Consider the following 26,611-nt stretch of genomic DNA (forward strand, 5'->3'; position numbering starts at 1 on the left):
ATTCCTACGTCTTCCCTCCGTGCATCGCAGATTCCGGTTAATTTCTCTGCTTTTACTCAGTGTTTCCTCTACTGAAATGCTCTTGTGCCCTTTCTCCAAATATCTGCATCTTACCCATCCTTTCAGGCTTACGTCACATGTCCCATCCTTCACGGAACTTCCCCTACCTTTCCTGCCACTGGGAACCTCTTCTGATTCCTTTTAGTATCCTGTGTGCCTCCCCTCTGATACTTATTCCTGTCTAACTTCGGGTCTTCGCTTAGATGTCATTTCCTCCGCAGGTCTGCCTTGCCCTACCAAGAGTAGGTGAGATGCTCCACTCTGCACGTTTCTCTCTCACTGCATTTACCGCACTTGCCACGGCCCCACTAGATGACAGGCTCCAAGGCCAGTGCACAGTAAATACTTAATAAACGTGTTGAGGGAACGTGGCAGCCAGACAAGGACTGTATTGTCCTAAGGAACACCTTAGGTTCTAAGTTACAGAAAGCCACTGGAACTAGTTAGGGCCCCAGGGAATCATTGGCTTATATAACAGAACTGTGGGAGAGGGGTAGGGAGGCTGGCCTCTAGAACAACCAGAGCCAGTGTTCTCTCTCTCCCTCTCCCTCAGTCTCTCTGTCAGATTTGCTCTCATCTCTTATGGAGCAGCCGCTTCCACCTGGCAAGGGATCTGGACACTGCCAGCTCTATATTCGTTCCTTGCGTCTTTCCCAGCAGAGAAGGAAGGCATTTCTTGGTTTCTGTTGGAAAGTGCTGGGGAGGAATTCAGCCTCACCCGGGCCTGTGCTCTCTGATGGCTGATGCACGTGGGGTATTATGGTTGGCAGCCCTCTCTGGAATCACATGGTGGAGAGGAAGGAGGAATAGGTATCAAAATGAAGCCAGAGAAATTAAATAGTGGTGATTGTGGCACCACTTTGTGAATGTACTAAAAATCTCTCAGTTGTGAAAGACTGAATTTTGTGAAATGTGAATTATTTCTCAATAAAAAAGAATAGAAAAAAGTAAGCCAGAGATAAAAATCTTGCTGGCAAAAGAAACATTTTTATATTTCTTTTATTCGAGCCATTCATTTATTCAGCCAACATTTATAGTGTGCTTATGATGTGCCAGCACTGACCTAGGTTTACATTTTAGTTGGGGGAATCACACACACACACACACACACACACACACACACGCACACACACAAATCAGACAAGAAGTTTGGGTTTCAGGGACATCTGTGTGGCTCAGTTGGTTGAGCGTCTGACTTCAGCTCAGGTTGTGATTGCACAGTTGGTGGGTTTGAGCCCTGCATCGGGCTAGCTGCTGTCGGCATAGAGCCTGCTTTGGATCCTCTGTCCCCCTCCTCTCTCTGCCCCTCCCCCACTTGCATGCTCCCCAAAATAAATAAATATTAAAAAAAACATTTAAAGACTATTTTAAAAAAGAAGTTTGGATTTCATTCTCAATGTGGTGAGAAATCTCTGGGGGTTTAAGTATGGAAAAAGTTCCAGCCCAGGATGAGGAGACTCCCTGGCTTTGAGAATTTTCTTGCCTGGCCCTATGCTTGTGGTCAGCACCAACCACACTTTTGTAGGAAGATGAGAATGTTTTAACAAGTCTCTCGAGATGGCGTTGATAACCTCATTTTCAGAATTTGGCAACTTTGTCATAAAATAAAGTTTCCTTTTGGGCTAACCTAGATAACATTACACTTTGCTTTCAGCCCATTTGCCCGAAATCAGCCAAATTGCAAAGTTGGAAGGCACAGTCCCCAAAACTGCCATCACTTTTTTTTTTTTTAATTTAGATTATTTATTTTTGAGAGGGAGAGAGTGAGCACAGGTGGGGGAGGGCAGAGAGAGGGAGAAACAGAATCCAAAGCAAGTTCCAGGCTCTGAGCTGTCAGCACAGAGCCCCACGCAGGGCTTGAACCCACGAACTGGGAGATGATGACCTAAGCCTGAGTTGTACAACTAACCGACTGAGCCACCCAGGTGCTCCAAGACTGCCTTTACTTTGGACTGCAAGTTTGCGGGGCTTGCCAAAACCACCCTCAGGTTTTTGATGCTATGCTAGAAGGACCCACAGAACCTCACTGAAATCTGTAGTACGCATGGTTGTGGTTAATTACAGGGAAATGATACAGAATGAAGTCATCCAAAGGAAGAGACACACAGGGCAGAGTCTGGAAGGGTTCCAAATGCCAAACTTCCATTGCCTTCTCTCTCCATGGAATCAGGATGCATTACCCTCCCAGTATTGATGTGTGACAATGTGCATTGAATATTGCCAATCAGAGAAGTTCATCCTAGTTTTTATTGGGGCTTTATTGTGTCGTGTGATTGATGGATCGCCCATGTGGTTGAATCAGTCTCTAGGTTGACTGATAACAAATGATCCAGAGCCCTGACCCTAAGTCACATGGTCTTTCTGGCAGGGTGAGCTCCCTGCTAAAATTATCAGGTGTTTCCAGCACCTGCTTCTAAAGAAAGACACTCCTATCAGGTATGACATAGATTACATCCCAGAAGCTGAGGGTAAAGGCCAGACCTCTTTCTGGGCAAGTCCAAATTCTTTACTACGTAGCATGTTTTCTCCCTAAGTCTCTCTTCATTAGAGATAGAGAAGATTGGTTATTGCCATGGACTGTTTGCCAAAAACATCAGTAAGTGCTCAGGACAGCAGCTCATTCTGGCTCTGGCCTCCCTCCCAGCTTCTCACTAGACTTCCCGGAGGGAAGTTGCAAAAAGAGGGGTTTGGAGGGGCTGTGGGGAATAGCAGGTTTTCTCCGAGGCCCACGCTCTTCGGCTGGCTGCCTTACAACCCCATGTTCTGATTTTTAAATGGGAACAGTGGGCCCTTGGGGTGTGCCTAATGCATCATTAGAACCACAGGTTAGTTTGAGGAATGTCACCTGCATTAGGATTTCCACTGGAAGCTCAAAAGCAAACAGATTTGCATGCAGCATTTGGAGGCCTGTAAGGATTTTGTCCAGGTCTGGCACCTGGGGAGTTCACCCCACACCCACCCCTGCCACTGTGGGTCTTGGCTACGTCAGCCAACATCTGCAGCAGTCTGGTTGCATCACCTTCTACCCTGGTCTTCTCACGGTGTATAAACTTCCCACATCTATCTGCCAAAGGCAATGGCCCCTATCATTTATTTCTTGCCTCTGGGTGCTTCTTGGTCTAGTGCTGTTTTCCATTCTAAGCTCTAATATAGAGAGATTGGAAGCGGGGGAGTGGAGAGGAAGGCAGGAGATTCTGTAAGCATCAAATGTGTTCATTGAGTGGAGGTGGAAACAGTGAACCTGACAGTTATCAGAAGCTGGAGTAATTTTCCATAACCTGTGCTCGTTAATGTCCTGATTGGGGTTAATGGATTCAAGGGAGACAGAGAAAGTGGCGCACGAAGGGAAGGAAAGGAGGAACGATCAGAAGCTGGCAACAGCTCAGCGGTGGGGTGTGAAGGGAAGGGATGATTTGTTGACAACCCCGAGATGATAAGCATCCCCAGAGAGACAGAGAAGTGGGGCAGAGAGAATGAGATTTGTCTCCTCTGACAAATTTGAGGCACTGCCGGGACATCTAAATGGAGCAACCTAAGAGCGCAGGAAATCCAGGCTGGAACACCTGTGAAAGCTGAGACACCTACGGGGGCAATTGTCATTTTCAGGCAAATAGGAGGTTTAGGAGTTTCTCACTGAATGGTGCCTGGCTGTTGCAAGCGGTGGGTGGTGGAAAAGGGGGAGAGGGACGAGTGTGTGCAAAGGAAGGTAGTAGAGGTTGTGCTGTGTATATCTGACCCGCAGTGACAGACATCTCAAGAGCTCCATGGGCCTCTGGTCCCATTGCAGCCAGCATCGATTTGATGTGTCTTTCTTTTTTTTTTTTTTTTTAACATTTATTCATTTTTTGAGAGACAGAGACAGAGTGTGAGTGGGGGAGGGGCAGAGAGAGAGGGAGACACAGAATCCGATGCAGGCTCCGGGCTCTGGACTGACAGCACAGAGCCCGACACAGGGCTCGAACTCAAGGACCATGAGATTTTGACCTGAGCCGAAGTCGGATACTTCACCGACTGAGCCACCCAGGCGCCCCATAGATTTGATGTTTCTTATGACGATTTCCTGGCAGGTGGCAGCAAAGCGTCTTGAGGAAGGTGTGACTTTTTCTAATTTGTGCAAAGGTACTGTATGAGCTAGCAGAGGCTCTGGGGTGCTTGTTAGGTTTTTTTTTATAAGTCTTGCAAATTTTCCAGTCCTTTCCGATCTTGCTACATTATGTGAGGAGTCACAGACCCTCTGCTACTAATTATTTTGTAAATTGGGCACTTCAACATCTGCACATAGCTTCTTGCATGTGCTGTGTGTGTAATTGTGCGACACCCTGGAAAGGTGGGTTGTACGAATTTCATGGAATACCGCTTAGCATATAATATACCTCAAGAGCCAAAAGCATGTCTCTTCCCCTTACCTGGTAATTCTATTTCCAGAAATCAACATCAAAGGAAGAATCAGAGAAGAGCCATGAAACGGATTTATGAACAAGGACAGATTTATGAGCAAGGGTATTTTTCCTTACAGCATCATCTATCACTAAAAGTATGTGGGGGGGCACCTGGGTAGCTCAGTCAGTTGAGTGTCTGATTTTGGTTCTGGTCATAATCTCATGGTTCATGAGTTCGAGCCTCTTATCTGGCTCACTGCTCCCAGTGCAGAGCTCCCTTTGGGTCCTCTGTCCCCCTCTCTCTGCCCCTCCCCTACTTGCACTCTCTCAAAAATAAATAAAACATTTAAAAAATTTTACCAAACAATGTGTAAAACAATAAAATGATAAAGATAGGAGAATGCATGAACAAGTGGTATATCCGTATGATGGAATATTGTGCAGCTGGTGTTATTTACTGTCAAGATGATTTTATGGTACAGAAGAAAGCAGAATCCCAAACTATATGCATAGTGTGGGTCCAACTTTGTATCACGTATTAATATGTTTATGTAAGTAAACACATGCAAAAACTGGGAAGAAATATGCTAAAAAGTTAACAGTGGCTATTTCTAGATGGCAGAATTACAAGTGATATTTTTTCCCTTTACACTTATTTTAATTTTCCAACTTCTTTGAAGTGAGTATATAATTGCTTTTATAATCACAAACTTTTCCCCCTGAAATAAATCCAGATGGCCCGGGTTCGACTCCCAGTGTGGGAATGCCAAGACTTTTATGAAAAAGAAAAATCAATTTAGGCCCTCCTTAACCAGGAGAAGGCTGATGTTTTTAGAAAATACTATAACCCAGAAATCTGTGTTGAGTAGTATGAGAGGTGCTTTCATAGGCTCTCAGAAACCCTGCAGAAGGGGATTTCAGAGCTCTCCAGCCTTCTGTCAGCCTTTACTTACTGTTCTCACCCTTCAGATTTGGGGTTCTGGGCTGACCCCTGTGGTGGGTGGGGCCAGCAGTGAAGGGACAAGGCACCAGTCCCTTGTGTCCTCACCCAGGGAGGAATGGTTAGTCCATCTTCTTATCCAGAAACAAAACTTGGATTGCCCTAGGCCTTGCACAGGAAATGCCAGGATAGTGAGTGGTATGTGACATTCTTTAAAAAAAATTTTTTTTTAACATTTTATTTTATTATTGAGAGACAGAGGGAGACAGAGCATGAGCATGGGAGGGGCAGAGGGAGGGGGAGACACAGAGTCCAAAGTAGGCTCCAGGCTCTGAGTCGTCAGCACAGAGCCCGACGCGGGGCTTGAACTCACAAACCACGAGATCATGACCTGAAGTCGGACACTTAACCGACTGAGCCACCCAGACGCCCCTTATGTGACCTTCTTTTAATAAACCAAGATCATCTGGTAACCCTTCAGTAAGAGCCCTCCTCCAGAGTTGAGAGACTTTTTAAGTGCCTGACTGAGATCTGATTGGATTTTCTTCATCTGGAAACTTCTTTTCAGGGCGCTGCCTTGCCTTAGTGCTCAGTCACAAATGAAAAAGTCGGGTTTTTTCCTTTTAAAATTATTTTCATGTTGAGTTTTGATCCATTACTCCTTAGCTGGATGTGGAAGGCCCTGGGGAGTTTTATCAAAATGAATTTCTATATTGGGAGTCACAATAATTTGAGTTCTTATTTGAGGGTTAGCAGAAACAACTGGTACTTTCACAAGTTGTAAAGAGGCCAATGTCAGATATTACAAATAAGACAATAAAAGGGGAAAATAGAATTCATTCCATATTAGGGTCCACAGTGATGACAAGACAGTGAAAAACTTGGATATTCAGAAAGAGCTCTCTACCTTTTAAACATGATCTTTGAGGCACCTCAGTGGCGCAGTCGGTGAAGCATCGGACTTTTGATTTCAGCTCAGGTCATGATCTCTTGGTTTGTGAGTTTGAGCCCCGCATCAGGCTCTGTGCTGGGATTCTCTCTCTGCCCCTACCCCACTTGCTGTCTCTCTCTCTCTCTCTCTCTCTCTCTCTCAGAACAAATACGTAAGCTTAAAAAAAAATAAACATGGGGCGCCTGGGTGGCTCAGTCGGTTAAGCGTCCGACTTCAACTCAGGTCACGATCTCGCGGTCCGTGAGTTCGAGCCCCACGTCGGGCTCTGGGCTGACGGCTCAGAGCCTGGAGCCTGCTTCCGATTCTGTGTCTCCCTCTCTCTCTGCCCCTCCCCTGTTCATGCTCTGTCTCTGTCTCAAAAATAAATAAACGTTAAAAAAAAAATAAACATGATCTTCTGAGGGCATGATATAAATACAGCTACATACATATACATATATACATAGATAATCACCCTTCTTCCAAGAAAGTTAGACCCCAAGAGTTCATACGTTTCCAGTCTCCTATCCAACGAATCCTTTCCTCAGGTTGTATCCACCACAGGGTCAAGAGACTTCTAGGGAAGGGAGACATAGTGAACAAGGCTACAGCTCTTCCCTCAGGTAAATTACTGTTAAAATTTAAATGTTTTGCCACTCCTTGTGAGTCTGTAACTATTTCAAAACAAAAAGTTAAAAGAAGTTAAGTGACGAGGGTCAACATAAGGAGCCAGGGGATTATGTAGATTCAAGGTACCAATTACAACTTTGCTGCCATCCTCAGGTATGTGACCAAGAGGTCAAGGTAGATGCTGGTGGGTGGAGGGTAATGGGCTTGGAAGTAGAGGGTGGAGAGCATACGGAGACACTGGAAGAGAAAACCTAGGGCTCCACTCTTCCACCAGGAGACAGAGGAAGCAACACTTGTATTTCCTTGAACATTTTCAGGGTGAGGTGTGGTTGGGGAGGAGGGGCGGCAGTTGAGTTGGTTGTGTGGGGTTATGTTTTGTTTTGTTGTTTACTGTTAGAGGATGAGGTGTCGATGCCTGTCCCTGGCACTGCAGCTGAATTCCACTGTGGACACTCGAGGTCCTCTGTTCCTTTCCTTACCCACTGACTTGCCCAACGCCCAGTGCCGAGTCGGGTCAAACAAGTATAACGACTCTCGGGGGTGTTCTGAGGGATCAAGTGTGCAGCCAACGAAAGATTCTTTCTTAAGTTCATGTCGTGGATTCGTTCGCCAGCTTCTGCTTGGGCCACAAGCCACTGGCGAGGAAAATGACCTCAGTGACCAGATGCTGAGCAGAAGGCATTGCCCGCGGGACAATGTCGCTTCACGGTTTCTGCCTGCCCTGGATGCTGTAGCTAGACCAGACTTTTTTTTTGGCAAAATTCTCAACCAGTCTAAACTTGGAAAAAGCCAGCATTTCTGGTCAGGGAGCCTTGGCTACTTGCACGAGGCTTTTGGAGCACAAAAGCTGGTCCCACACAGTGAGTGGTTGCCCAGCACACAGCTCTGAATGGAGCCCTTGGCAAATCCTTTTTGCTTCACCCTGTAACTCGAGCTCAGGCTCCCTTTCTGGCAAGGACACTGTGGAAAATTCCCCGGACATAGAGAGCTGGCTCTATTTCCTAGCAATTCTACGAAGTTCTCTCTCTGTGATGGTAAAAATGGAGCAGCCTAAACATCTTCAGATCACTGGGATCTAAAACAAAGAGTCCCTGGGGCACTCGTGACAAGAAACAGGGCCCCACTTTTCAGCACGGAGCTTTCAGACTTTAGATCTGGCATCAAAGGTTTGGTCACAGTGATTGCTTCCACTTGGGGCCTGCTGGGACTTTAGTGGGTCCCCAAATATTTTGAATTTCTTGGCAAAGCTGTCCCAGACTGTGTAACCTTTCTTTTGTCATCTGTAATAATAGGCAAACAGCTACTAGTTTTATAGAGAAATAAAGCTGGAGTGAATCAGATAGCCTGGGGTGGGTGGGTGGGGGGGGAGCACAGCTTCAACTTTGACAGAGGACTTGGAAGAGATCTGCCAATGTGTAACCTTAGGGGAAATTCTGTATTTTCTTCAAATCCGACTTCCTCATCTAAAAAGCAGTAAAAACACAATGCCTGTGTGAGAAGGTCAATGTGAGGATGAATGAATAAACACGGAAGGTGCCCAGGAGGCACTCCAAGAGTCTTAGCCTTCCCTCTCTCTCCTCCTGATCTCCACCCCCTTCTCCTCTCTCTAGAGCTATGATTTTCAAACTGTTTTAACTGCTGGAACTAACTATCTATCTATCTATCTATCTATCTATCTATCTATCTATCTAAATGTTTATTTATGTAGAGAGTGAGAGAGCCTGAGTAGGGGAGGGGCAGAGAGAGAAGGAGAGAAAGGACCTCAAGCAGGCAGCGCAGAGCCTGATGCAGGGCTGGAACCCATGAGCAGAGGAATCGTGACTTGAGCCGGAAGCAAGAGTCAGACGCTTAACTGACTGAGCCACCCAGGCTCCCCACTGCTGGAACTTTTTAAAAATTCAAATAAATGTGTATGTAGAAGCCCAACATAGAAAACAGATAAAAATCCCAAGCTGCTACCAAGGAAGCACCTGCTCTGTCCCCTCTTCTCCTTGGTAGAAGTTTCCTGCAATTTCAGTGCCATCGAGGTGGGCTTTCTCATGTGCTGGGAGACCCTGTGGAATAGGGGCACCTTTGATTGGTGCCCCCCCTGTGCTGCTCCCCACTCTTCCCAGATCCTGACAACTGAAATCTTCCCATGGAGGGCTCTGGTGTGTTTTGGGTTTAAATGAAAGCACTTTGAGTCAGAGTTCTTTCTATTCTGGTGTTTTTTCTGATGAACTCACTTTTCTGGGGAACAGTGGGACTAGCTGCCTGGGAGCTCTTGCTGAGCCTGAGGTGCGAATGTTCTTGTGCAGGAGCTGGACGAGAGCAGTGAGGGTTCTTGTTTTGTGCTCCTGCGTCAGAAATGGGGGAAATACTTGGACTGCACAGCCCTTTCTTTACTCAAGTTGGTGTGCCTACCAGATCTTATTGGCACATGAAAAAGACATAGGATTAGGCACGCTGGTGCAAGAAGGGGGTCACAGGGTCAATCACAAGACACTTGGCTGTGCACTAAGGTCTAGTGTGAACTGGCCTCTGTGTGCGCCTCTGCCTCAGGGGGTTGGCTCTGCAAGAGGCTGTTCCTGAAGGGACCGCCCTCAGAGGGTGCCCAGCTGGGCAGGGAAGCCCAAGGGCAGTGAGGGCTCCAGCAGGTGCACTTCCACCGCACCCCCACGACTCACCCCATCTCTGCCTTCTTCTCATGTTGGCCACCGTTTCCTTTCCTGCGGGATCATCTCGAGGCTTGTGAGAAGGGGCACATTCCTCCCTCCCAGGGAAGAGGAACATTTGAGGGCTGGGCAAAGGGCTTCTCTTCCTTTCTGTGTCTCTGATTATAGATTGCTGGGTCTGGAGGATGAGGATGGGCTGGAGTCCTGCCTGAGCCGGGAGTTGGGATGTACAGTATTGCTTTCAAGACCTTAGTCATCAGTAAACAGCTATTATGCTCGGGCTCTAATGTGCTCTCTCTTCTGCTGGGTCGCCTGTGGTTGCCATGGATATGGCTTTGTCTTTGGAGGCCTATAACCAAGGAGGATTTAAGTAAATCCTCATGGGTCAATATTACCATAGCCCACCCCACCCCACCCCCCTGACCCCTCCCCAAAAAAAAGAGAGAAAGAAAAAGAGAAAATGAGGCCACACTAAACAACTCCAAGAAATCCTTAAACAGTTCTGCACTCATCACCAAAACAACAACAAAAACCCCGGGCTTTAATTGCCGGAACTTACAGGGCACACATTTTAAAACTGTACTCAGAATTAGAAAGATGAGGTCCATTAATGGCTCTGATTGCAGCGAGTGTAAAATGATGGTATTTCCCGGTCTGGTGTTTTGGACAATATAAAGTTACATTTTGTTTTCTTGCCAGTGCTTAGTTTTTAGAATGCTTCTTGATTTGCCGTTTCTAAGATGTGTCATATTCCAGCATATAAACGAAGCTGTGTTTCAAGCAAACAGTAGTTGTTTCTGGCCACAGAGGATTCGGTGACATTTGGTAATGACTATGGAAGATGGGTAGATTGATTTAAGAAGGCTGAAAAAAGAAAGAAGACTGGGTCCTGAGCAGTGACCAAAGAGCTCCAGTGTCTTTGTTTGAAAACGCATGCACACTCCCCCCCGGGATTGCTCATAAGTCACCCCAGAGAAAGGTGCTGTCCCCTGGTAAAGCAGAGGTCAGAGGCTGAGAGCCCATGTGTGGCCACAGCCCCTCCATGCTTGGGTTCTTTGCTGGAGAGTTGCATCCTTTTAATGGGCTGCCCTTTGTGTATGTTTCTTTGTGTGTGTTTCCTGGGACCACACAGCTCAGGCAGAGAGGCAGGCTGTGGATGCTGGGATGAGGACCCCAGCCGAGGTACCCACAGCACAGAAAGGGCTGTTTCCGTAGCAGTGTTCATGCCGGCATCGCCAGGCTGCCCCCTTCCCTCCTGGTCACAACCTGAAGTTTTGTCACCCATCTTACTGGCTTCCGTGTTCACTGTCATTGGCAGCAAGACACTTCCAGTGAAGAAGTTGGGTCTGAGTTGCAATTTCCCAGAGATCTCTTCCACTGAAGTGGGAAAAAGTGATGTCAATTTCCTCTCTGTGGGCTTTTCCTCTCTTGAGTTTTCACGTGTTTGTGTCAAACTCCAGATTAATCCACAGCCTCTCTTTGCTTGCCTTCCGAAACTCTCCCCAGTCCCTGCCTATCGTGTTACCCGGCAACCGTTGGGACTTCCCGAGTGGAGGATTATGACACTCTTGCTTTGATGCCAGGCGACCCAGTGCAAAGCCCCCTGTGATTGTCAGGAGCAGAGAAGGTGATAATGCTGCTGGCTGGTGGCCACCAGGGTCAGTGCTGGCCTGTCTGGACGAAAAAGGGAAGCTCACGCCTGAGCTGCCTCTGGAGGGTGCTGGGAGAAATGGCCTGCCTCCTACATCAGGTAGGAGTTGGCTCCCACCTTGCCCCCATCCTGCCTTGAGCTGCCTGGGAGGCCGAGGCCAAGTTCTAGAGTGGTCAGCAAACAGAGGCCCAGCTTCCGGGTTCGATGAGGTCTGTTGGGACGGGTGTCTTGGAGGCCTAACACAGCTTCAGGATGTGGGAGGAGTCCCCAGATAAACCTCTGCTAGGTTGTCTGAGCCGCTTTATCAGACTCTTGAGGAAATTCTGGTCCTCACGGCTTCCATGTAGTTCTTCCGGGACCACCACCAAACAGGATAGATTTCATGGAAAAGCTGAGGGCTGTGCTAATCCTTAGTTGGCAGCAGGCCAAGAGAGATAATTTTGATGTGGGTTAAAAGGAGTTTTCTGATTTTCCAAGCTGGTAGATGGAAAGGAAAAGGGGATGTCTGGGGTTTGGATTTGTGGATGACGGAAAGGACCTGGGAAGGTTATGAACCTTTAAATAGCGTCCTATCTGTACCGTTACCAAAGATCCCAAGAAAGAAAAGGCAGAAGCAGGCAATGTGGTGTAGAGGGAAAGCCGCCATAGCTCTGATTTTAAATGAACACAAACAAAAGATGGAAGGAGGGGCACAACATGAAGGGTGTCACAAAAGAATAGCAGGAATCTGTATATTAGTGTCAGAAAAACTGAAGTCCAGAATACGCTAAGACTCGTGAAATAGCAGCTGACATGAGAATAATGCTCTGTCATTTGCAAAGCATTTTCATGTAAATGATCACATGGATGCTCACAGTAATCCTGTGGGGGTGGGGGTGGGGCTGGGGGTGGGGTAGTTATTATCCTCAGAGTGTGTGGGGACTTCTCAGAGGCAAAGCTGGGATTTGAGCCCAGATCATCTTGGGCCAAATGCTGGGCCTTTCCACCACACCACATCACTTTTTGTTACATCATTTAGAAGTATATTTAGAGAAAGATGAGCAGGCCCATGGTCCCGGAGACAGTGTGACAGTAGGCAACACTAGGTGCTCCTATATTTTCTTCAGTTCATCACGAAGCAACACAATCTTCAAAGGATAGAACCAAATTTCTTAAAGTGGATGAGACCTTCAAGGAGAATCGAGTTCTGTAAGCTCAGGCCTGGACATCGTAGATGGCTGTTTCCAAAGGGACCTGAATTTCTCTTGCATGGCACTTACTTCAGAAATTGCTTGCTCAGTATCTGTGTTTTCCACTAGCCTTAGCATCTTGAAGGCAGGATCCATGGCCATCCTGTCCATCACGGTGTCCCCTTTGGCTGCCCAGGCAATGGATAAATAACTAACCACAGAGCAACGAGCAGTAATTTTGGTGAAATTATAGAGAATGGGAGGTATGCCACAGAGAGAGGCAGAAGTCATCATGATTTACCAAAAAAAAAAGATTCTAGAGTCTACTTGCCAATTAACTAACATTAGTCTCTAAGGTATTTGTATTCATTTCAATGATAAAAATGAGGCCCAGATATAGAAAGTGACTCCCATGAACTCATTTCAGTCATCCCAGAGATCCAATCAGAACCTCTGTTTTGGGTCGGTCAAGGCTGAGATTGGGCCATCTGGGCTGTAATGTCAGGAATAAATGCAGGAAAGAAAGGATTTCAAGGCAAGAATCTTTTGTTTTAGAGTCTAGGCTCTGGTTTCAGAATGAATTGTTCTATTAAGTACTCAGGCTTAGTAGAAGCAGCTTTACTTTCAGCTTGTGCTAGAAGGTACATATTTTAGAGACGGCGGGAGAGGATACATTCAACACCAAAGCCAAGCGATGCTATCAGTTATCAATACTTAACCATCATGACCATAGGCACCAGATGTGCAAATGTGAACACAGGCAGAATGTTCTCTAGAAGACATTGACTGGATTCAACTAAAGCCAGATTTCCAGAGATTTCTGAAGCTCCACTCTTCTCAGGAAGGACATTAGTTAAAGGGAAGCTTCTTGGGGCGCCTGGGTGGCTCAGTCGGTTGAGCATCCGACTTCGGCTCAGGTCATGATCTCGTGGTCCGTGAGTTCGAGCCCCGCATCGGGCTCTGTGCTGACAGCTCAGAGCCTGGAGCCTGTTTCGGATTCTGTGTCTCCCTCTCTCTCTGACCGTCCCCCGTTCATGCTCTATCTCCCTCTGTCTCAAAAATAAATAAATATTTAAAAAAAAATTAAAAAAATAAAATAAAATAAAGGGAAGCTTCTCATCTCTTTTCCTGAACTCCAGACACACCTTTCCAACTCCATGTGTGAACTTTCATGGGGCTGGAAGGACCTCGAGCTAAGTCCATCTCATGCCTTTATCCTCCTCATTCACTTCACGGTAGTCACAGCGGTCTTGTCTTCTCTTGGCTCCTCAACACACTCAGGTGTTCCTACCCCAGGGCGCTGGCACCTGCCGTTCTGTCTTCCAGAACCCTTCCCTAGACCATCATCCCCACCACTGGCTTGGTGTCATTCAGGCCTCAGCTCAGAATCTCCTGGGAGAGGCCTGCCTGACCCATTTCCTGTTGTATTTTCCTCATGGTGCTTTCATCACAATACAAAATTGTTTAATTTCTCTTCTCTCCCTTCTCCCTCCCCTTCTCCTCTCTCTCTCCTTCCTTGTTCCTCTTCTTCCTTGTTTGCCTTCCCCACTAAAATGGGGGCTCCATGAGGCTGCTCTTTATCGGTCTTGCTTGCAGACGTATCTTCAGTGCCCGGGACGGCACCTGAGCAGGTGCTCAATATACATTTGTTGTGTGACTATGTTGACTCGCCCCACCTTCTTCCTTGGCTGCTTCCATTTAGAACACTTACGGACACTACAGTCGTCTATTTTCAACAGATGGTAAATGAGGAAAGGTAAATGGAGACCGTTTGAAAGCCCTTTGATATTCCGTAAATAGTCTTAATTTTTGAGGTGTTTCTGATAACCTGAAAACAATCCACAGTGACAGGCTCAGGTCACCAGTTCTGGAGGCATCTAGAGGCTGAAGGAACTGTCCTGCAGTACCGGAAACCTCAGGGAAAGCTGAGGAAGGGGAACCCAGTGACTCTATCTGAGAATGCAAAAAGCACTGCTGGCAGGAGATAAGCCTGCTCGGGGTCTCTCAAAATATCCTTTATTCAGATTATGTTGTGCCACCTGATCAGTGCCCGTGGGCAAGCTCAGGGTTGGAAGGGGCTAGGAGCAGGCCAAGGATAGGCAGTAAAAGGAAAGCTTGGGTGGCAGAGGAAGCTGAGGAAAACACGTCCCAGGAGGTACTGGCTCCAGGTTAGCATTTCTGCTGATCTTCCTGAACGATGTGGGCATGCCCCTTCGCCTACCCTTTACCTCGGTTTGAAGAAACAGGGGTGTTAGTGGGGAAGGTAGGAAGGGGTGAGGCTGTCAGACCGTCTTGTGGAACAATACCCCCAATAACAGTCAATTAAATAAAATTCTGAGCTTAAGCAATACAGGTCTGCACAGCAGCTATGATGTCATTGATCCAATTGCCTTTTCCTCATTGTTCTGCCATCTTTGGACTTCGCCCTCATTTGGACTACCACATCCACATTTCAGCCAGAGGAGGAAAAGAAGGGGAAGGAGCTCAACTTTCAAGCTTACCACGAGGAAGGTGCACGGGTACTCTCCATTCTTATCCCATTGGCCAGAACTTTGTCCGTGGACATGCCTCAGTCCAAAGGAGTCTGGGAAATGTGGTCTTGAACTGGGTGGCCGTGTCCCACCTAAAAATTCCACAACCGTGAAAAAGAAGGAAGAGATGTATCAGGAAATGGTATTTCTGTCACAGGTGAGCGGAAGAAATTGCCTTGTGAATACGATGATGATTATCCTTTGCAACTGGCCCTGGGAAGAAGTAACTTCCCCGGGAGGAAAACCATTCGGCTGTCTGCCAGGTCTTTGCACGGCAAACTACAGATTTTGATAAATAGACCACTGCACACTTCTCCCTGGCAAGAATATAAAGCCCAGTGATAATAAGGCATATGAGTGCCATAAACCCTAAGTAGCTGTTTTGAAGTCATCAGAATGCAGCGCCTACCAGATAATTCACCCAATCTGTCAGAATGCTGCTTCCTGCTTCCACCATCAACCATTTGGAATTAACTCTAAAGCAGGTCTGCTGTGGAGTCTAAATCTAGAAATAGTAGAATGTAAGCTCTGGAGATATTAAATTTGTGGCAGGCACTTACTCACTCGATAGGTACCCACTGCACCAAGCTGGCCTATGGGGTGGGGCAGCTGTGATATTGAGAATGACAGAGATGTATGTTCACGAGTTCGGTGACAGAACATCTGCTTATGAATGAGGGCATTCACTCATTTGTTCATTCGTCCAACGACTATTTAGTGAACCCGTACTTTGAATCAGACCCACGGTACTGGGACATATTGATGAACAAGCAGGACAAGGACATATCCTTGCCTCAGAGGATATATTCTAGTGTGAGGAAAAAGGCAGGAAAGAAGAAAGGAAGCCTGTGAACAGACAGGATACTATAGAGTGATAAATACTGAAGGAACTAAACAGAGCGGTGATGGAGAACTTGGGCAGTGAATAGGAGGGTCAGTGAGGGCCTTTCTGAAGTGATGGTTGAATCCTGAAGGATGAGAAGCCATCCACATGGGAAGCCAGGAGCAGGGAGGTGGCAAAGAGCTTGTGTGTTAGTGTGTCTGGTGTGGCCGGAGTGTTTTGAGTGAGGGGACACTGATGCAAGATGAGACTGACTGGACAAGGCTGGTCCCAGAGAGTTTTCTGGAAAGGTGGAACTTGAGCCGATCCTTTCAGGACAGGTAAGGTTCGAGTCTGCGAGAGGGGAAACATTTGCAAAGTAGGGTGAGCTGTGAGGGGCTTGAGCCAGGACGGTGCCGACCCAAGATGGTGGGTGAGAAGGGTTCCTGATGGGAGGAGTGAGAGAAAAGGCTGGAAAGGCAGCCTCAGGAAACTTCTGGAAGGCAAAGGGACTTGAATTCTCAAAGATCATGTACAGCCATTTGATCAGGAGAGAGGCATGATCGAAGCGTGGTTTTAGAAAGATTTTCTACAAACTAGGTAGTAGCCTCTCAGTCTTGGCACTATTGATGCTTTGGGCCAGATCATTCTTTGTTGTGAAGGATCCTGTACACTGCAGGATGTTTAGCAGCACCCCTGATCTCTAAATGCCAGGAGCACCCACCTTCCTAGTCCTGACGATCAAAAATGTCTCCAGATCTGGCCAAATGTCCTAGGGGGTGGGGGAAGGGAAAATCACTTCTGGTTGAAACCACTACTTTAAAAAAAAAAAAATGGTTTTGTTTATCTTTATGTTTTTGTTTTTGAAATCAGAGTTTGGACCTGAAATATCTTGATCATTGACTGTTTTCTCTCACTATGATTGTAAGGACGTAGGAACTACGGATTTAAATAGGAAGGCAACCTTAAGTTGTAGTTACTGAATATTTTTGACTTAAAGTTTAAGAAAAGCTTATACAAATAAGTTTCAATTCACTCTAAAATGAAGTTTTGCAAGCTTTGAGGGATCTTTCCTCTGCTCTGCCATCCCTTGATGTTTTCGGTCTTCTTACAGTGTGTCCCCCTCTACTCGGGTGGATGAGCTCCTTAAGGCCACCCCTAGGGGGATTGGGGGAGGTGGGGCACAGAAGGAAAGGCCCTTTTCCAGCCAGGAGATGTGTACACTGAGCTGAAAAAACATTAAGGAGGATTGTTTTGAGATTTTTTTCAGACCCCTAAATTGTTTTTTGTTTAAAAAAAAATTTTTTTTAATCTTTATTTTTGAGAGAGTGAGAGAGAGACAGAATGAGGGCAGGGGAGGAACAGAGAGAGAGGGAGACACAGAATCCGAGGCAGGCTCTAGGCTCTGAGCTGTCAGCACAGAGCCCGACGTGGGGCTCGAACCCACGAACCGTGAGATCATGACCTGAGCCGAAGTCGGACACTTAACCGACTGAGCCACCCAGGTGCCTCCAGGCCCCTAAATTTAAATTAGCTTTGTGGGAACTCTTTGGGATTAACTCCCCCTCAAAACACCCCCTGAAATATATCCCTTCGTGGCTTCCCTTCTCTAGATGATATTTGAAAGATATGCAAGAGAATATGAAGAACTCCAGAGAAAATGTATTTTTTAAAACATTTTTTTTTAAGTTTATTTATTTTTAAGAGAGAGATAGAATGTGAGCTGGGGAGGGGCAGAGAGAGAGGGGGACACAGAATCCGAAGCAGGCTCCAGGCTCTGAGCCGTCAGCACAGAGCCCGATGCAGAGCTTGGGCTCACAAACCGTGAGATCATGACCTGAGCTGAAGTCAGACGCTTAACCGACTGAGCCACCCAGGTGCCCCATGGAGAAAATGTATTTTTAAAACCTATCTTCCTATGTCTTAAAAAAAAAAAAAATTTAATGTTTATTTATTTTTTGAGAGAGAAATCATGAGCAGGGGAGGGGCAGAGAGGGAGGGAATAGAGGATCCGAAGCAGGCTCCATGCTGTCAGCAGCGAGCCCCTTGTGAGGCCCAAACTCACAAACCGTGAGATCATGACCTGAGCTGAAGTTGGATGCTCAAGCCACCAAGCCACCTAGGTGCCCCTCTCCCTAAGTCTTTTAAATAGTATTCTGGGTTGAGTCGCAAATTCATCCACCCTCCCACCCCAATTCATGTCGGCTTGGAACCTCAGATTTGGAAATAGTCTTTGCAGGCGTAATTAGTTATGATGAGATGACAGTGGATGAAAGTGGATCCTACACCCAGTGAATGGTGTGCTTAAAAGAAGGGGGGACCCACAGAGACACAGTGGGAAGGGGGCCATGTGAAGAAGGGGGCAGAGGTTGGAGTGACACAGTACAAGCCAGGGAACACCAGGATTGCCCGGAGCCAGAGAAGCGGAGAAGAGGCAAGGAGGCATCTTCCCCTCGGGAGCTACGACAGCCACGGACACCTTGACTTTGGACGCGTAGCCTCCAGACCTCCGACAGAACGGATTGCTGTTGTTTAAGCCCTGCCGTTTGTGGTAATTTGCGGTAATTGCAGCCCTAGGAAATGAATACAAATGGTTATGTTATAATCGGGTTTAGTTTTTTTGTTGACACGTGGGCTTGCTAGTTTCTGCTTCAGACTCCTTGCTTTTCAGAGCTGGCCGTTAACTTGCAGCAGAAGGCTAACCTTCGGCCACAGGCTTCACCAATCGGTTCTAAACGAGACCCGCTTCATTCCCGTGCCACCGAAACCACAGCCCGCAATCCTGGGCGACGCACAGGTCTCCCCTCGGAAGCCTGCACGTGGCAGAAACGCTACCTTCAAAGCAAATTCCAAGAAGCGAGGCCTGGGTAGTCCTCTGGGGTGGGCGTTGGTGGGTCATGGTTCCCGGTGTCCTAACTAAAGGAGAGGATGCAGCGACTCTAAATTAAAGGGGAAAAGGGGACGCTTCTGGTCAGATCCCAGAGAGGAACAGTGGGGAGGTGAGTCAATGGTTGGTGGATGTGGGAATGGGAGGGAGAAGCAAAGGGGGGGGGCAGAAGGCTGGGATATCAGGGGATGGGGAATGGGAGTGGGGGGAGAGAAAGAGAAGGACAGCTGAATCCTTTCAAGAGGGGAGGAAAATGGTCTTAATTTACCATAGGCGAAAACAAAAAAGGAAGATTACACAACAGTTTTAATGACAGGGTTTCTGTCACTCACCCTGATAGTAGTAATTATGTTTATTATGCGGATTTGGTGGTGAAGGTGCTGTCCTGCTCAGCCCGTGCTGCCGAGGGGATCAATGGAGGCGGTTGATAGCATCCACCAAATAAAGCCTGGGAGGTCTGGACATCCTCAGTTATAATTCTACAAACACAGTTGCTTAGGAAATCAGCACTTCAAATTAACTAAAGCAGGTAGACATATTCTCCTCCTTTACGCTGTATCCTTACTATGTCCTGTGTTTATTTCTCTGCTGTTGGAGGGGGTAGACACTTGCCTGGTTTTATCTTTAGCCAAAAGAAATAATTTGCACACATGTCTTTAGAAGAGAAATAAGTGACTATATTGCTTGTCTAGAAAACAACTCAGAAATTCACCTCACCTTTAGGTGAGGAATGAGGGGAGGTGTGGGGAGTGTTGGGTGGGAGCAAACTGTTCCCCCGGCAGCCAGGGAGCAAACATTGCCTGCTGTTGGCTTTGGATAATTTTACCTCATTCAGAAACACCTATTCAGCAACTGTTGTATGACAGGCACTGGTATAGGCTCTTTGGATAAAGACTTTTTTTTTTTTTTTAATTTTTTGGTAATGTTTATTTTAAGAGAGAGAGAGAGAGTGAGAGCGCACGTGCACCCAAGTGGGGGAGGTGCAGAGAGAGAGACAGAGAGAGAGAGACAGAATCTGAAGCAGGCTCCAGGCTCTGAGCTGTCAGCACAGAGGCTGAAGCAGGGTTCAAACCCATGAAGTCTGAGATCATGACCTGAGCTGAAGTTGGACACTTAACCAACGGAGCCACCCAGGCTCCTGGAAATGGTTTTTTAAAAAGGGTTTGAGTGTTTAGTAGAAAGATTGATGATTAAATCATTCATTCATTCATAAAACAGTTATCGACTCCCTTCCATGTGCCAGAGACTGTTCTGGCACTTGTGATACAAGGATAAACTGAGCCGATGAAGGCTTGAAGTCAAAGACGTATATGTGTTGAGTGGATGAAGGAAGCCCCCTTTGGGCCTGGGGGAGTCAGTGAAGCTTCCCAGCATATCTGTCAAAGCTTGGAAGGTGCCGAGGAATGCCTGCTGGCTGTTCTTTTAACTGAGACTTTAAAGTTGTTGCAAAGTTTATATGTGATAATCATCATCATTGCCCTTCCTAAAAACTGGAAAGTGACCTGGCAGAGAAAACCTAGCATCTCAACAAAGGATGTTTCAGGATGAGGCTTTTTGTTATTCATCTACTCACTCTGTACAGACTCATCCACCCTCCAAGCGTTAACTCCCTGGTGGCTGATGACCCCAAAATGCTCAGTGATCCTAGAGTTCTAGGTTCTCCACCTCCCAACCTCGGTGACTGGCCTGGCGTCTTCCAGATACCTCGTCAGCCCGGGGCCGTTCCTCTCCCTGCTTTCCTCGGGCTAAATCATTCTCTGAACTGTCTCCTCGCAGCCACTGCTTGGGACTGACTTTCCCTGTGCATATGACCAGGGCCTGTGGATTTGTCCAGGACTCCAGGGGCCAGGGAGGGCCTGGGTAATTTCCCAACACCCTCTGGGTCTTCTCCCTCCAGGTGGGGCTCACAGTCCGGGGCCCACAGCACAACAGAAAGAGGAAGACGCTCCTTTCTCTCATTACTCCCTGGAGGGTTTCTTGAACACCCCCCCCCCCCCCCACCACCTTTACTCCGGAAAGCAGGTAGGTTCCCTCCAGCTCTGGTGAGTTTCAAATTCTTGGACTGTGAAGGATCCATTGGAGACTCCCTCTAAGGACTAAGAACGGAAGAATCATTTTGCCAGTAGCTGTGCTAGGGCCTGGGAGTGCCAGGGACTGGTAGGAAGGGGTATGTGTGTGTGTGTGTGTGCCCACTTTACAAACTCCTCCCTGCTTCCAGAGGTCGTGGGCTCCTGGCAGGGGTGGGGGGGTCCGACTACTCTGTCATCTCTGTAGGGTTCCTGCTCCTGCTGCGAGGCTCCCCTTTTTGACAGCAGGGTTGGTATTTTCTCTGTAGCCAGCAGGCTGCAAGACGAGATGTGTGCCCTGGTGGTGTGGGAGGCACGGAGTTTGCCTCCTGCTCCTGCTAAATGAATCATGTTAACCTAATACTCAGAGGCAGGCTCCTTCTGCACCGTGGCTACACCCAAAACCGGGTGAGGAAGGCCTCCTGAGCCAGGCGCTCGGTTACACAGTTCCTTGGTGGGGTCTCACTCCGGGTCCTACCTCGTGCCTTCTGTACCCATGCTGTCACCCCTGAAATGTAGACATCCGAGGGCCATCACTAATTCACTAGGTGTCCTCCTTCAGCCTGGGCATGCATTTTTAATTAACTTTTATATCAAGACTCAGGTGACACGACCCTACCCCCTTCTCTGTCCTCTTGGAACATAGCTAAAGTCAGCTGTGAGCTGTTATTCCACACAGAGGAGCTCTTGCCAGTGTCTTCCCTGCAAAGCGGCAGTTGCTACTTATTTGCAGACTATTTTAAATATTTCATGGAATTAATTTCAGATTTAGTGTCTTCATCAGATTGCTAGGAGGGTACTTGTAGTATATGTGCTGCCGAAGCGAGCACATGGGTACTTGTAGATTAATACGTCCGGGCCTCCTATTTTATAGTTGAAAAAAAAAAGTGAGACTCAGAGACGTTAAATCATTTTCCCAAGGTCACACAGCAAGTTTGTAGGAGGGCCCACATGAAAGCCTAGGTCTTCTGAGTCCCAAGCCTAAGCCCCTTCATTATACTATGAATTCTCTAAGATGATAAATTTAAATCCAGGCAGTGGCCTGAACCCCCCCAACCCCTAATTCCAAACGAAATCATGAAACAAAATCTTGAAAGTGACCCAGTCTTCAAGACAAAGAGTGAAGTATGGTCATTCACAGAGGATGAGCAAAAGGCATTATTGTTATTTGGTTCTTTGTTGTTTGAGGTCCACAGCGATAAAGGCATTAAACTCTCGAAGCAGAAACCAAAAAGTGCCAGGAGAAAAAAAAAAGAAAATCTAAAATAAGACCTCAAAGAAAATAGAAACTGGCATATAAATCGTAAGTTATGGTAGGTTGCATGCAGAGAGCCATCTGAAGTGGAAACAGGCTGCAGGGCGCCTCAGAAAAGGCGAGGACTCGAGTCTGATAGCCAAGGTTCCAAATCTCGGTTCGAGCGTTTACTAAGGGTGGTTTGGAGGCAGTTCATTTCTCAGAGCTTCGGTTTCCCCCTTTGTAAAAGGAAGCTGACATCTGTGGCAGAGCGGTGATGTGAGGAAGGGCCGGCAGGCGCCCGGTGGTGCCTCGTCTGCAGCTGGCACTCAGTATGTGGTAAAATGTGTGACTGCCTGTACCTTGAATTGCAGGGGAGACCCTGGCAGGCTGACGCCAGCCCCAGCCCCCAGCAAAGGGCTGAAGGGGGGGCCCCGCCTGGACCAGGGGACTCGGGTTTGTTCCTGGTGAGGATTTAGAATGCTTCCTCTCTGTTCTTGTGCCTTCTAATGGGTGGTTTTTCCCCGGGGGACGGTTCTGCCCTGAGGGGGCATTTGGCAAGCAGACAGCGTTTATCCTCTTAGACTAACATTCAGGTTTGACTTGTGGATGCAAAGCTAAGCTTCACAGAAGATGGGAGGAAGTTCTGATTTAGGGGGGCTTCTTTATTTGGTTTGTATTGTGTGATGATGTTTTTCTTCAACCTCTTTAGCAACCCCTAGGGCCCTAGGCTAGATGTCAATTCAACCCTTTGACAGGCATCTCTTGTTTCCTTTCCTCCTTCCTCTGGTGGTCGTATCCTGATTTTCTCTGAGAAAACTGCCCTGCTGCACTCACTGTCCCTGTGGGGAAGCAGATACGGGAATGTGACCATTGTACCACAGGCCCACAGTGGCTGGTCAGCAAGGGACATGGACCAATTAGTGCCAGAGCTTCTATAAACTGTGGGGCAGAGGCTCTCATTTTTCTCTGGGTACACTGAGGAGAGAGGATATGATAGGAAAAGACAGGATTCAGTAGGCAGAGAGGGAAACGTTAGGACCCGAGGTCCCTGGGTGGGGACAAACACATATTTCGGAACAATGCTGGGAGCGTCATCTGAGCACAGCAAACCCCCTCAGGGGTAAAGTTCCTCTTCAGAATGTAACAGACCCCACCTACTCCCCCTCAAGTTTCCCTCAGCAATTTAACTAAAAAGAAGTAGCAGCCCATAAAATGTATGACCCACAAGGAACGTTTGGTCATAGACCGCCCCTCATACAATAGAAATGAGCCGATCAACAAGGAACGACTAGACATTTAGAGTTACCTGCCCAATGAGGGTAGAACCTGAGAAGAAACAGGGGAGAAGGACGGGGCCGACCCAAACCCTATAAAACATTGTCCCTTGCCTATAGTCCGCGGGCACTCACTTTTGGATGCCCCCTCTCTGTAAAGAGTTTTTATACTATTCTTACTTTCTGATCTTATACTCTAATAAACTTTTGTCTGCTGCTCATTTTATTTTGTGTCCACCTCTTCGTTCTTTGAGCGGTGAGACAACGAACGCCAGGTCTGAGGTAAAAAAGCCTGCAACAGGATACAGGCCTCAGGATGCAGAAGTTATCTCGTACACAGGGAGGTGTGTGGGGATGATGGGCCTTCCAGGGAAAGCAGAACAGAGAAAAGAGTGAGCCCCAGTGACACCTTTCAGGCCTCAAACCCCAACCTATCTGTACTTTTTACTTATTTGAGCCAATAACTCTCCTCCTTTTTAAAAAGCATGACATAGTTTTAATTATGTTTCAGTCATTTGTCACTGAGAGTCCCGGTGAAGACAAACCAGGAGGTTGGATATAATGAGCTGGGAGGAAGCACGCGCCCTCTGAGAGCACTTTTCAAACTGAAGAGTTTCTACAGAACCATATTGCTGTAGAAGCATTTTTCCTCTGGGAGGACGCTTTGCAACTTCTATTATTATTATTATTTTCACTTATTTTTTTGTCTGCCCAACATCTGAACCTCTTTCCAAAGGAGTTGTGGTGGGCCTAGAATGGCTGGAAAAGCCAGATATATACCCCCGAAGGCAAGGCTTTGGGTACTTCATCTAGGTGTGGCCAATTAGATCGTCTGGCTTGGATTTAGAATCTGGAAGGAGTCACCTGGATGCTCCGTCAGTTAAGCGTCTGACTCTCAATTTCAGCTCAAGTCATAATCTCACAGTTTGTGAGTTCGAGCCCAACATCGGGCTTTGCACTGACAGCGCAGGGCCTGCCTGGGACTCTCTCCCTCCCTCTCTCTCTGCCCCTCCCCTGCTCGCTCACACTTTCTCTCTCTCTCAAAAAGGAATAGGGGATGGTGGGGGAGTTTGTTCTGGCAGCAACAACAGTGGATTCCAGGGCAGCAGTGGCCATGGTGACCCCAGTGGGGTCCAGTCCCCAGTGTCATTTCTGGTGTCCAGTCAGTGTCCAGCAGTGGCCACAGGAGTGTGTCTCCGAGTTGCCCAAGGGCCCTTTTCCCTGCCTGTTTTCCCGAGGCAGCCTCTCCGGCCTTCCCTTGATTATGTAAACTACTCACTATTCTCTTAATAGATTATTTCCTGCTTCAACTGGTCAGTCACTTCCTGTTGCCAGAACCATGAAAAGGCCTCCTGAGAGAGGTCCCATCTGCTACTTGCATCAGCAGATATTGCTGTGTGACAGTATAACTCAGTGGCTTGAAACAATGGGTATTATTGTTCAACGATTTGGTGGCTTGAAGAGGACAGAATTTCATTTCTGTCTCAGATAATAGTATGAGGTAGGTGTCCCAGATTGGCATGTGGGTCTGCTCCATACAGCCATTCACTTCTTCTCCATTTCTTCCATTGCATGTCTCCTCCCTCTCCTAGGGTGTTGTCCTTGTCCGCATAGGTGACGTTTCCTTCACTCCATGCCAACACGCAGCCATCAAGAAAGGGAAAGTGTGCCCAGGAGGCACAGCCGTGGTCTTGGGGCTCAGGCCAGAATGGTATGGGTCCACTTCTCACCATCCACTGCTGACTGCAAGTTGGGCTAAGGAATGTGGAGGGAAAGTGGAAGCCGAGGGACAATTAGCCTTCTCTTCCATAATATCATGATTTTGAAAGAATGAATCACATAGTGGATCTTTGAAGCACAGGGGTAGGTGGGTGGAATTTTTTTTGTTTTTTTTGATGATGACGATAAAGGCAAATTCAACTTTTTTTTTTTTTATTAATGTTTATTTTTGAGAGAGTGCAGAGAGAGGAGCAGAGAGAAGCAGGCTCTCCGCTGACAGCAGAGAGCCTGAGGCGGGGCTCGAACTCACGAACCGTGCAAAATCATGACCTGAGCCTAAGCCAGATGGTCAATCGACTGAGCCATCCAGGTGCCCCGATGATGAAGGCAAATTCAGTCTTTCAAAAAAAAATTTGGTTGGTACATATTTTGATCTAGATAAAGGGAACAAGCCAGCAGTAGGGAGACTCTGCCCTGTGTTTAGGTTCTGGCATATTCTAACTTTCCAATCTTTGTGAGTTTCTTTATTTGTAAGATGGGTATTGTGATGACTGCCCTGTGAGATTATTGCAAGGATTCAGTGAGGTAAGTTAGCACCCAGATCTGTCCCTGGCATACACTGGGTGCTTGGTAATAACTGAGGTTACCTTAGAGGCCAGTGTGCTAGAGTGTGAATGAGAAACGAATAGTTTATTCTTCTGCTACTTACCAGCTCTGGGAGTTTGGAAAACAGTCCCTTAACTTCTCCAGGTCTTGGGACATTTGTCTGTGAAAGGGACGACCCCTTTTTATCTGACGTTTGTGGTTTCTTTCCGAACGAGGCTATGCAATGTGTCTGTATCGTATTTCGTATTTTGAATATCTCATTGCCTCTTCCACCTCTCTTGGAGGAAGGGCCAGCGTTGCCACTCACCGTCCGTAACAACGCTAGGCAGTTTAGTTAAGCTTTCTAACTGCTTTCCCGTTGTGGTGAATTGTGCATAATTTCTCTTTTGAACGATTGTCGCATAGGTTAATTGGGGTCACATACGTGACAGGGGATTCACCAAGAGCCTCAAGAGATGTTAGGCGTTATTGTTTTTATTAAATGTGAGGATCAAGTGGCTGCTGTGTTTTGTGTCTTCTTTAAGAACAAATTTTCCAGAAACACTGATACGGAAACAGGATCTTGCCTCTCCGCTGCTTATTCCTCAAGTAGTTATAATCCTTTGTTTGTGACACCACAGTGAGTTGCCCCTGGAGAGGATTCTAACGTTGTGAATAGAAGATTAGGTCTTGGAGTGACAGCCTCTTAAAGACGGTAGTCTGAAGGTCTTGTAAAAAGAGTCTGGAGAAACTTCTAGTCTCCGGTCTTCACAAATGTTATGCCATAGTGAATGTTGAGTAGCAACAGTAGTGTATAGGGTATGGAAATGAAAAGTATTCCACGCGTGGTATTCCACGCAGTGCTGTGATGAGTGCTCAACTTGTGCTTCTGTTTGGGTATTAGTCCCTCTGCGGCATTATTCAAATCCTATGTGACAGGAATAGCTTAGGGCAAAGTACTCTAGGTTTATAGATAAAACTCAGTCTGAGAGGAAAACTTGTGTGTAGTTCAAGGACGATAGGCCTGAGAGCCTGGGAACTGGGGTCTAATCTCAGCTCTGCCATTAACTAGCTGTGT

The 26,611-nt window shown here is 47.1% G+C and overlaps 2 long non-coding RNA genes across 2 annotated transcripts in view; one reads left to right on the forward strand and one right to left on the reverse strand.

Moving 5' to 3' along the window:
- Positions 1 to 10,116: 10,116 nt before the first annotated feature.
- On the reverse strand, positions 10,117 to 11,253 carry LOC122210714. Its single transcript, XR_006198197.1, has 2 exons — positions 10,885 to 11,253; positions 10,117 to 10,458 (listed from the first exon to the last, which is right to left on the reverse strand). It is a non-coding gene; the product is annotated as an uncharacterized LOC122210714 (long non-coding RNA).
- Positions 11,155 to 26,611, forward strand: part of LOC122210641 — a 142,451-nt gene continuing 126,994 nt past the window's right edge. The window contains exon 1 of the long non-coding RNA XR_006198179.1: positions 11,155 to 11,344. This is a non-coding gene — a long non-coding RNA (uncharacterized LOC122210641). The remainder of the gene's footprint in view (positions 11,345 to 26,611) is intronic.

The sequence above is a fragment of the Panthera leo genome, chromosome A1 (assembly GCF_018350215.1).
Source record: "Panthera leo isolate Ple1 chromosome A1, P.leo_Ple1_pat1.1, whole genome shotgun sequence".
Lineage (NCBI taxonomy): Eukaryota > Metazoa > Chordata > Mammalia > Carnivora > Felidae > Panthera > Panthera leo.